This window comes from Rattus norvegicus, chromosome 18 (genome assembly GCF_036323735.1).
Source record: "Rattus norvegicus strain BN/NHsdMcwi chromosome 18, GRCr8, whole genome shotgun sequence".
In the NCBI taxonomy this organism is placed as follows: domain Eukaryota; kingdom Metazoa; phylum Chordata; class Mammalia; order Rodentia; family Muridae; genus Rattus; species Rattus norvegicus.
Window position 1 is genome coordinate 16997921 of NC_086036.1, and position 12329 is coordinate 17010249.

General features: G+C 39.6%; 1 protein-coding gene across 12 annotated transcripts in view; it reads left to right on the top strand.

Annotated features, from left to right (window-relative positions):
* Kiaa1328 (KIAA1328 homolog) overlaps positions 1 to 12329 on the top strand; it is a 299019-nt gene that overhangs the window by 235500 nt on the left and 51190 nt on the right. The gene's annotated exons all lie outside the window — the stretch shown is intronic.

Here is a 12329-nt window from a genome sequence, read left to right on the forward strand (position 1 = left end):
ATACCGGGGACTTTAGAAGGGCCAATTGTTTGATCATCTATTTCTAGAGTTAGAGAAAATATATCATTTAAAACTACTCATATTAATATAGCAACTCCCATAACTTTATACTTAAGACCCAATATATAGAAGCATCAGTTTCAAAAGGACTTGTTTTATGTTTCCTTGAGGATAGCGTTGGTTTAGGGCACTTAAATACCTCATATCTTATCGCATGAATATAGATTTTAAAGCTTACTTCCTAGTTTAATTGCCTAGATTGTTGATCTCAAAGTTGGTGATTTCAAAGGTATACTATAAAACATATTCTCTGGCTTATGGTTATTTGAGAAAGGAAAGAGCTTTAGCTCTTGCTTCTATAGAGCTGTCTTTCATTCAAGTCTTGTACAAGTACTATGCCACAGAAGACAACCCTACGCATTCTTGAGAAGCAGTGCTTGTTCTAACTGGTTCTTGCTGGCATGCCTTTAATTGTGGAGGCAGAAAGGGAAACACGGCAAAAGACCCTGGAAGTGACTTGTACAGAGAATCGTAAATTAGGCTGCTGTCTCTCGGTGCTGTGTGCCCAGATTTATGCCAAGCTCTTGGACTTAGTCTCCACAGCCTATGGAGATAGCACTACCCTCATCCCATTGTAAAGTTGGGAAACTATGACTCAGAGAGCTCCAGTGGGTTGTCAATAAAAGACAAGGCCCAAATCTCCAACTCCAAAGAAGTGTAATGGCCGACCAACATGTGACATATGAAAATAATTAGTTAGCTTGCCCAGCTCTCTCCACTGACCTTCTCTCTTGCTTTCAGTGCTGTCATCATTGGAATTTACTAAAGAAACAAATGAGTTATGATTCTGGAAAATGGACAGAGCTCCCATCCAACCCATAGGGATTGGTTTGCCTGGGTTAGAAATGGGTAATTCCGGGCTGGGAATTTAGCTCAGTGGTAGAGCGCTTACCTGGGAAGCGCAAGGCCCTGGGTTCGGTCCCCAGCTCCGAAAAAAAAGAACCAAAAAAAAAAAAAAAAAAAAAAAGAAATGGGTAATTCCTTCAATTTTCAATCTAAGTGAAATTTTCTTACTTTTAACATTTAAATGGCATTTAAATGGCTGGCTGATTGGCTGGTTGGCTGGCTGGCTGGCTGGCTGGCTGGCTGGCTGGCTGGCTGGCTGGCTGGTTGGTTGGTTGGTTGGTTCGCTGGTTGGTTGGTTGGTTGGTTGGTTGGTTGGTTGGTTGGTTGACTGGCTGGCTGGCTGGCTGGCTGGCTGGCTGGCTGGCTGGCTGGCTGGCTGGTTGGATTGCTGGTTGGTTGGCTGGCTGGCTGGCTGGTTGGTTGGTTGGCTGGCTGGCTGGCTGGTTGGATGGTTGGTTGGTTGGTTGGCTGGCTGGCTGGTTGGCTGGCTGGCTGGCTGGCTGGCTGGCTGGTTGGTTGGTTGGTTGGTTCGCTGGTTGGTTGGTTGGTTGGTTGGTTGGTTGGTTGGTTGGTTGGTTGGTTGGTTGGCTGGTTGGTTGGTTGGTTGGTTGGTTGGTTGGTTCGCTGGTTGGTTGGTTGGTTGGTTGGTTGGTTGGTTGGTTGGTTGACTGGCTGGCTGGCTGGCTGGCTGGCTGGCTGGCTGGCTGGTTGGATGGTTGGTTGGTTGGTTGGCTGGCTGGCTGGTTGGCTGGTTGGCTGGTTGGCTGGTTGGCTGGTTGGTTGATGATAGGGCTCAAGTGTAGGGCTTGTACTTGATATGCAAGCACTCCAACACCGAGCTACACCAGAGCACTAAAATGTGATTGTTAACACTACCTTAATCTATTTTTAGAGGTTGACTTTCAGTTTAAAAAGAAGCATCAAAAAGAGGAATAAAATCTTTTTCTGCAAGGCTTTTGTAAAACATTCTCAGCATAAATTTTGTGAATGGACCATATCAGTGTGGTAGATATTACAAGCCCCGGTTTAACTTGCTGCAAATACTCATATATACAGATGTTAAGAAAAGGATTATTCATCTGCTGGTCCTTAATACTGCTGATCAGCTAAATATAGATTCTCAGGAGCTTTGTAAATAATAAGCATTTAGCTGACTAAAAGATTGTGTAGCACATCAGATCCTATCTTTAGAGGAGTTCACAATGCCGTATCATCAGTGTATTATACAAAGTGCAGAGTTGAAAATTACCCAGTACTATGAAAATCAGCTACCAGGACAGCACAGTGGTGCTTTCTCCATCGTTAGCATCCAAAGTTTTGAAATGAATCATCTTCATTTCAAAGTGTACTCTAGTAATCTTTTATAACCTTTTTTTTTAGTTATTGCAAACTCTGGCTCTTCCACAAATCTTCAAAGAGAATAAATTTTAATCCATATTCGCCTTAAATTCCAATATGTTTAAGGTTTACAAAAGGCTTGTAAAAAATGATGGTATGTTTCAGTGCTGTGGGACAGGAATACATTTTTCCTTTGTTCTTGTAAAACCCTTAAAACTGTCCCATATCGTTCTATGTATAGTCAAAGAAAACAGTCACGACAGAGTCATCTTTCCCATTCATAGCATAGGTTTTTAATTGTTCTCTCTGCTGGCTGTCAATATGATGTGAAATTTTCATCCCCTATTCAAGATGGAAAAGTTTGTGGCTGAAAATGTTAACATTTGCATTTTTATTTGTTGATTTATTTAAAGGACAGCCTTTCCTACAGCAATCCATCACTTGGTGACACCCCAAATATGAATAATGTATTGTAGACTTGTGGTTACAATGTGTAATAAGTGTCTGAGATACTAAGGGAATGTTAACCATGTTGCAAATGTAATATTTATCAACTCATAAAGTTTATTGCTTTTGAGGTTTAATAATACTGACCATAGAACATTAATATCACTTATCTTGATTTTAGCAGGACATCTTTGTATGTAGAAATATTCATCTATCTCATGCTAACAAAATAAATATGTAATTTATAGCACAAGCAAATAAAGCATTATAGCATTCCCTGTTGGGAACCATAGTGCTTTTTTCTCTCCACTTTACCTGTGACTCCAGGGCTAGTTGTGCACCCCTTAGTTGTCAGGAATAGTGAAGACAGTGGTTATCTTGACCCAAGAGGATTGTGGGACTAAACAAAACAATAATGTTCATTTCTGCTTAATAAGAACAGATAATCCTGCACAGATCAGTCCTCCTGGAGACATGACTGGAGGGACTTTCTCGTGAGCACCATGGCTCTGGAAGAAAGCTAGGATTGTCTGTGGAGCTTTGACACTCCATTTTTTTATCCACCATGAAGCCAGAGATGGGCAGGTTACCCTTTGATTCTCAAATGAATTGTTGGGAGCACAAATACTACTTTTTATATAGCATAAATATATGCGTTTGTACATTCCCAAAGGTATATACTCTGCCAACAATAAAAAATAAAGTTTCAAACAACTAAAGCCAAAGAAGTTGTGTTTACTAACCAACATCTGCTGTGATTTTATCCCCATTGAGGTGCAGAATTATGTATTTCCTCACTATAAATGACCTTTCTGATTATAAGCGATATATGCCAATTTAATCAGAAAGTACACTTACATTAAGCAGATACTTGTATTAACATAGCTTTGAATTTCAAGCCTTTTATCTCCAGTCGTACTAGGAGATAAGGCATTGTACAGCTGCTGCCCTCTCATGTGACACAGTGCGTTTCTCATTGGAATGAAGGACGTGCCTTCTGTAATTCGTCAGAATTGCAGAAATACCACTGTTTGAAAAACCGATGGCGTTTCTACTTCTCAGTCCTGTGACAGGACGATGATGATTGTTCCACACTGATGAACAGTGACTAATTCCATCCCCATAGCTGCAGGATTAAATCCACAGCCCCTGAAGTGCAAGGTCACCAAGTCCCTTCCCTGCACCTCTGAGATTCATTAAGTATCAGGGCACTGCTCTTGCATATCTGTTGTCCTGACACGGAAAGAGAGAAGGCAGTCCCTGCATGCCATGCCCAGCAAGGAGATTCGTGCAATTAATGTGGATTTACCTGCTTCTAGAGCATACCATTTATTTCTTTATCTTGTTTTGATGTTTTTTGTTTTCAGAAAGATTTGCACTTTCTTTTTAAACTACAATATGGAAGCTTTTTGTTTTGTTTCTTTTTGAGATACTGGCTATGGATTTTATGAAAACTTGTTAAGCCTAGGATGTGGGGGGGGGGGCATACTCTTTTTTTTAAAAAAATCTTGGTCGTTTGCAGCCAGTCTACATGCTTAATGTCTTGCTCTTGAGTGTACGAGTAGCTTAGCTTTGCTCACAGGCATTTGCACACAGCTAGCTCTAAGTCTCTTAGAGTTCACATTCTACCAAGCCCATGCTGAAATAAATCTAAATCACTCCATCTGTTAGACCTTTCTTAACCTTTCTAATGCTATGACCTTTTAATATCGTTCCTCATAATATTACCCCCAACCATAAAATTATTTCATTGCTACTGCATAACTGTAATTTTGTTACTACTATGAACCATAATATAAATATCTGATATTCAGGTTATCTGGTATGTGACCCTTGCAAAAGGGTTGATTGACAAACCCATCCAAAGGGACCCATGGATGGAATACCACTTTTTTAGACAGTATTTTTATTTTTCCTTAAGTAACTTCACATGAAAAGTGCACATTTATTTTAGCTCCAAATATGATGATGAAGTTCTCAGAGCTTTCAGATGAGGAACTAATAGCATGTTAGACCTTGGCTGTGCTATGGAGACGGTCAAATGGAAGGCATCTGAAATACTTTTCAGTTGAAATTATAAGACACCATGATCAGGACAATAATAAGACATGGCATTTAATTTGGTACCCACAGTTTCAGAGGTTAGAGTTCATGACCGTCATCCTGGGCCTTAGCAGCAGGCACAGAGCTGGAACAGTAGCTAAGAGCTACTCAATCCATAAGCATGAGTCAGGGAGAGAAATAACTGGGAATGGTCTGGGATCCATTCTCATTCAAACCACCAAAGGCCTACATCAAAGCTTTAGTCCATGAACAGTCTGTGTACTGTTTTATTTTCCAATATCATGTTGCTAGCAACTGTTTAGATCAAAGAGAAAGGAAAATCATGTCATGGTCTTTTCCTGATTATGAAAGTAGTCTGTTTCAACATTGTTGTGTTTTCAAGTGGCAGCTGCCAGAGAACTCAAAATCTACACAAGAAACATTTTACTTAGTAACCAAGATATATAATACTGAACATTACCATTATTTAGAATTATTGACATTATCTTAACATTAACAAAATACTTTTAGCTTGTATTATTACATTTAAGTTAGAGCAATACCCTGTGAGATAAGTAATAGTAATATTCTGTTTATGAATGATGAAGTGAAATGAAATTGACAGTATAACTGACTAGGAGCACAGACTAAGGAGGCAAGAAATAAAACCAAAATCTACCTTTTATAACTTTGTTTATGTTGATGTGTATGTCCCTTCATGAATTCGTGTGTGTATCACGTACATGCAAGCTCCTCAAGAGGCCAGAAGAGGGTTTTGGTTCCCTAGGAACAGAGTTACAGAATTTTTGAGACATCATGCGGGTGTTGAAAACTGAACCCTAGTCCTCTGCAGGAGCATGGAGAAACCAGCCATAACCACATAGCTCTACAGACCATCGTATTGCACCATATTTTAGTGTGTTAGTTTTGTTCTCTGTGTGTTGGGGTGGGATGGGGTGTTTTCCCACACTTTCTAAAGCTGGGATTTCATTCATATAAAATGTAAAAATTGATTTTTAAAAAGGTTAAATGACCATCTTGCAACCCTACTGTTGTTTCAAAAGGTAGTTTAGGACAACCCTGTTAGGACCACCTTACTAGTTCTGCTTCTTTAACCTTACCTGATTTCCCCCTCTAAATCCCCTATTTCAAAACCCCTTAACCCTGAGCTATAAAAACCCTTATCTTCCCCATACCCATTGCTGAGCTCTTGAATACTGCCTTTTTAGGGGGAAACAACTGTGTACATGAATTAAAAATCTTGCTTTAATTAATTTAGCCATGATGATTTGAGCTGGTAGTCTTCCTTCTCCCGTCTTTGGGAATGGTCCCTTCCTATAGATACCTAAGCTCTGTGGTTATTTAAATGAAGCACCCATATCAAAATATGTAAGGGAAAACATGATATTTGTCTTTGGGTCTGGGTTTCCTCACTCAGGATAATTTCTCTAGCTAGCTCCATCCACTTAACTTCAAATTCCACAATTGCATAGTCTTAACCGTTGAATTAAATGCTCTTGTGTAAATGTACCAGAGCAGTCATCAGCAGATAGACAGCTACTATGCTGATGCAGTAATCCTTACTCCTCAAACCCTTTAGTACCTTGGGGTAGTGGTGCATACATGGACTGTGAGCACTCAGATGAGCTGAGGTAGGAGGGTCTAAGTTTGAGACCAGACTAGGCTGCATAGCAAGAACAAAAATGACTACTTTTCTCATTGTCACCAAATACCTGATGAGAACCAACTGGAGGGAGGAGAGATTTATTTTGACTCACTATAGATGCAGCTAGAGCAGGAAGCTGCTTGTGTATATCTCAGCAGACCAGGAGATAGAGCGTAATGGGGTGACCTGACGCTCCTTGTATTCTAGTGCTAACTGGTTTCTTAAGATGTGGTTGCCAGAGAGACAGGAGAATCTGTACATAGATGCTATGTAACCTTGTCTCCAAGTTCTGGTAAATAAAGATACTGACAGCCAATAGCTGGGCAGAAGAGACATAGCCGGCGTTGAGGATTCCTGGGCTGGGGGGTTGGAGGAGGACCATGAGGGGAAGAAGAAGGGCGGAGGAGGAGAAAGAAGCCACCAAAGATTAGCTGAGTCATGAAAACATGGCTCCAAGGAGTTGGAGTTAAGAGAGGCTCAGATAAAACATAGTAAGTATAACTCAGGGTTGATAGGAAAGTAGCTTCTAACAGTGTAGAGGGTAGATCTCTGCCCAGCTTGAGTGCTGTTTAAGGCTGATTGCAAATATAAGGGTTGTCTGTGTCTTATATCCAGGAACTGAATGATCAAAGGCTTGGTATAAACCCCGGGTCAGGATTAAATAATTTCTATAACAATAGAGAGATGTGCACATGCTCAGCTGAAGTTGTCTTCCCTTTCTATTTATTTGGGGACTCAACCCATGTTGGTGGAGCCCACATTGAGGATCTTCTACCTCAGTTAAATTTTCCTTAAAAAGTACCCTTATGGACACACTCAGAAGTGTGCCTAAGTAATTCCTCAGGTCTTTCTTCATGCAGTAAAATTAGCATTAAAAACAAACCCCATTTCAAAAAGAAAACGTTGTGATCACCTATACCTCTTCGTATACTTGCTTCAATTTAAAATAGGTAAGAAAATGAAGTTGATAGGCTAAGGAGTTATACCCAAGGAGAAAATGCAGTTTAAGGAGCCCTATTAGGACATTGTTACCATGGGATAATACCTGATATTATAATATCATCAGTTTATATTTACTAGTGATCTAGAATTCCAGTCCTTGACTTCAGGAAATACTACACAGTCCAGACTGCAGAGTGAAGACAAGATCTAAAATATTTTATTCCTCACACTTTTTTATGCTGTATAAATATTCCATAACAATGATATGTTACCAATGAATTTTTAAATTTTTGATTGTTTTCTTATTCATTGTTGTGTTCTTGCTATGTAGTCCATATTGGTCTCCAATTTCCTGTGTCCTACATCAACCTCTTAAAATTTTACATTTCAAGTGTGAACTTCCATGTCCACCTTTAAAATATTTAAAATGTAAGCAGCAGAAACACATTTGTAGCAAGCAAACACACCTCAAAATTTTATACTCAATATTCCAAGTAGCTGCATCATTACCAAGTTTATCCTTGTCCTATATGACAGACATTCCATCTCTGTCAGTCCATCAATAGGTGAGGGTTATGCTTTTCTGTTCTATGCATTTTAATTCTTTTGTACAAAATTGTTTTATAGATGTTACATAATGTAATCCTCCAAATCATGAAAACATAAACCTCCAAGAGCCAATTATCAAACACCTAAGAGCCCTGTAATACCTGGGTTTATAGGCCTGGGCTTCAATGCTAGCTTTGCAGTTTTGAGAAATAATTTCATCTAATCTGTAAAATGAGAATACTAACAGCTCCCTTACAGGCATATCCTGATGATTAAGCAAGACAGTGTATGTAAAATCCTTCACACTATCACACTATCCTGTTCTATCCAACTGCCCCGTACAGAGTAACTACCATTACAGAACTTCCCAAGGCCACATGGGCCTAAGAAACAAGGTGTGCTCCAAGCTTTAGCCTAACACAATATTAGGCACATGGCTAAGTTCAACCCCGAGGTGAACAGTGAGTCGTTGGTTTTTTGTTTGGTTTAGAGTCTTGCCATGATATTGGCTTAGGACTTGTGATCTTTCTGCCTTAACTTCTCAAGAGCTAGTATTTCAGGCATATACCACCATACCCAAAATATTGTATGTTTATATTTTGGCCTTGCAGCAAGAGGATTTAATACAACTATGTTGGACACATCCAACATGCTAACATACATTTTAGCTTTCGCATGTGCTCTGGGAAACAAAAATTATCAGGAAACCTGGAACAGCATGTCCTAATGATACTTGCCTCTCCATTAAATGCCATGAATAGTAGCTACACAAAATGACTTAGAGACAATCATGATGACCTGCAGAACTTTTATGGTATACAAAGATGTCACTGTAGATAAACGTACTTTCATATGTAGGGGAAGACCTGAGAATCTATTTACAGACAGCTTATATCTAAGAAGGTAGGACAGTGCCCACTTCTAAGGCTGTGCTCTGACTTTACATGTATGTCATAGCACTCACACATCATACATAAAGAAAAAGATAATTTCATTTTATTTATTTATTTATTTATTTATTTGTTTATTTATTTATTTATTTATTGGTGTCTTGAGACAGGGTTTCTCTGTAAACAGCCCTGGCTGTCCTGGAACTCACTCTGTAGACCAGGCTGGCCTCAAATTCACAGAGATCCACCTGCCCCTGCCTCCTGAGTGCTAGGATTAAAGATATGTACCACCACACCTGGAAAAAAAGATAATTTTTTTTTAAAAATCACAAACAAGATTTTCTTGATAACAAATATACTACCATCATGAAATATTTCTTCTTGGTTTTGTTCTAAATGGTGTGTGGGAAGTGAATATTGGCTATATGATAATTAATTTTTAATGTTGTGTGCCCTTGGACATTGGTTTCGAGAGAGTCACTTGAGGACTGGTTGAAGTTATTGATAATAGATTTTTCTTTCATCTTTATTAAATTGGGTATTTCTTATTTATATTTCAAATGTTATTACCTTTCCTGATTTCTATGCCAACATGCCCCTAACCCCTCCTACTCCCCTTCTATATGGGTGTTCCCCTCCCAATCCTCCCCCCATTGCCACCCTCCCCCAAAGAATCCCATTCACTGGGGGTTCAGTCTTGGCAGGACCAAGGGCTTCCCCTTGCACTGGTGCCCTTACTAGACTATTCATTGCTATCTATACAGTTGGAGCCCAGGGTCAGTCCATGTATAGTCTTTGGGTAGTGGTTTAGTCCCTGGAAGCTCTGGTTGGTTGGCATTGTTGTTCATATGGGGTCTCAGGCCCCTTCAGCTCTTTTAGTCCTTTCTCCAATTCCTTCAGTGGGGATCCTGGTCTCAGTTCAGTGGTTTGCTACTGGCATTCGCCTCTGTATTTGACATATTCTGGCTGTGTCTCTCAGGAGAGATCTACATCCAGTTCCTGTCAGCCTGCCCTTCTTTGCTTCATCCATCTTATCTAGTTTGGTGGCTGTATATGTATGGGCCACATGTGGGGGAGGCTCTGAATGGGTGTTCCTTCAGCCTCTGTTCTAAACTTTGCCTACCTATCCCCTCCCAAGGGTATTCTTGGTCCCCTTTTAAAGAAGAAGTGAAATGGGGTTGGGGATTTAGCTCAGTGGTAGAGCGCTTGCCTGGGAAGCGCAAGGCCCTGGGTTCAGTCCCCAGCTCCGGAAAAAAAAAAAAAAAAAAAAAAGGTGATCGCTACTAAAGAAGAAGTGAAGCATCTGCATTGTGGTCATCCGTCTTGAGTTTCATGTGTTCTGTGCATCTAGGGTAATTCAAGCATTTGGGCTAATATCCACTTATCAATGAGTGGATACCATATGGTATGAAAAACATACCATGTGTGCTTTCTGTGATTGGGTTACCTCACTAAGGATGATATTTTCCAGTTCCATCCATTTGCCTATGAATTTCATAAAGTCATTGTTTTTGATAGCTGAGTAATATTCCATTGTGTAGATGTACCACATTTTCTGTATCCATTCCTCTGTTGAAGGACATCTGGGTTCTTTCCAGCTTCTGGCTATTATAAGTAAGGCTGCTATGAACATAGTGGAGCACGTGTCTTTGTTATATGTTGGAACATCTTTTGGGTATATGCCCAAGAGAGGTATAACTGGGTCCTCAGGTAGTGCAATGTCTGATTTTCTGAGGAACCTCCAAACTGATATCCAGAATGGTTGTACCAGTCTGCAATCCCACCAACAATGGAGGAGTGTTCCTCTTTCTCCACATCCTCGCCAGCATTTGCTGTTGCCAGAGTTTTCTATCTTAGCCACTCTGACTGCTGTGAGGTGGAATCTCAGGGTTCTTTTGATTTGCATTTCCCTTATGACTAAAGATGTTGAACATTTCTTTAGGTGCTTCTCAGCCATTCGGCATTCCTCAGCAGTGAATTCTTTGTTTAGCTCTGAACCCCATTTTTAAATAGGGTTATTTGTCTCCCTGCAGTCTAACTTCATGAGTTCTTTGTATATTTTGGATATAAGCCCTCTATCAGTTGTAGGATTGGTAAAGATCTTTTCCCAATCTGTTGGTTGCCATTTTGTCCTAACCACAGTGTCCTTTGCCTTACAGAAGCTTTGTAGTTTTATGAGATCCCATTTGTCGATTCTTGATCTTAGAGCATAAGCCATTGGTGTTTTGTTCAGGAAATTCTCTCCAGTGCCCATGTGTTCGAGAATCTTCCCCACTTTTTCTTTTATTAGTTTGAGTGTATCTGGTTTGATGTGGAGGTCCTTGATTCACTTGGACTTAAGCTTTGTAGAGGGTGATAAAAATGGATCAATCTACATTCTTCTACATGCTGACCTCCAGTTGAACCATTTGCTGAAAATGCTATATTTTTTCCATTGGATGGTTTTGGCTCCTTTGTCAAAAATCAGTGACCATAGGTGTGTGGGTTTATTTCTGGGTTTTCAATTCTATTCCACTAGCCTATATGCCTGTCTCTGTACCAATACCATACAGTTTTTATCACTATTGCTCTGTAATACTGCTTGAGTGCAGGAAGACTGATTCCTCCTAGAAGTCCTTTTATTGTTGAGGATAGTTTTAGCTATCCTGAATTTTTTGTTATTCCAGATGAACTTGCAAATTGTTCTGTCTAACTCTATGAAGAATTGGATTGGAATTTTGATGGGGATTGCATTGAATCTGTAGATCGCTTTTGGTAAAATGGCCATTTTTGTTATATTAATCCTGCCAATCAGGGAGATCTTTCCATCTTCTGAGATCTTTCTTCCTCAATTTTGTTCTTCAGAGGCTTGAAGTTCTTATCATACAGATTTTTCACATGCTTGGTTAAAGTCACACCAAAGTATTTTATATTATTTGGGACTGTTATGAAGGGTGTCGTTTCCCTAATTTCTTTCTCGGCTAGTTTCTCTTTTGTGTAGAGGAAGGCTACTGATTTATTTGAGTTAATTTTATATACCCAGTCACTTTGCTGAAGGTGTTTATCAGGTTTAGTAGTTCTCTGGTGGAACTTTTGGGATCACTTAAATATACTATCATATCATCTGCAAATAGTGATATTTTGACTTCTTCTTTTCCAATCTGCATCCCTTTGATATCCTTTTGTTGTCTGATTGCTCTGGCTAGGACTTCGAGAACTATATTGGATAAGTAGGGAGAGAGTGGGCAGCCTTGTTTAGACCCTGATTTTAGTGGGATTGCTTCAAGTTTCTCTCCATCTACTTTAAGGTTAGCTACTGGTTTACTGTATATGGCTTTTACTATGTTTAGGTATGGGCCTTGTATTCTTTTTCTTTCCAGGACTTTTATCATGAAGGGGTATTGAATTTCGTCAAATGCTTTGTCAGCATCTAATGAAATCATGTGGTTTTTATCTTTCACTTTGTTTAATAGTAGATCACGTTGATGGTTTTCCATATATTAAACCATCCCTGCATGCCTGGGATGAAGCCTACTTGGTCATGATGGATGATTGTTTTGATGTGCTCT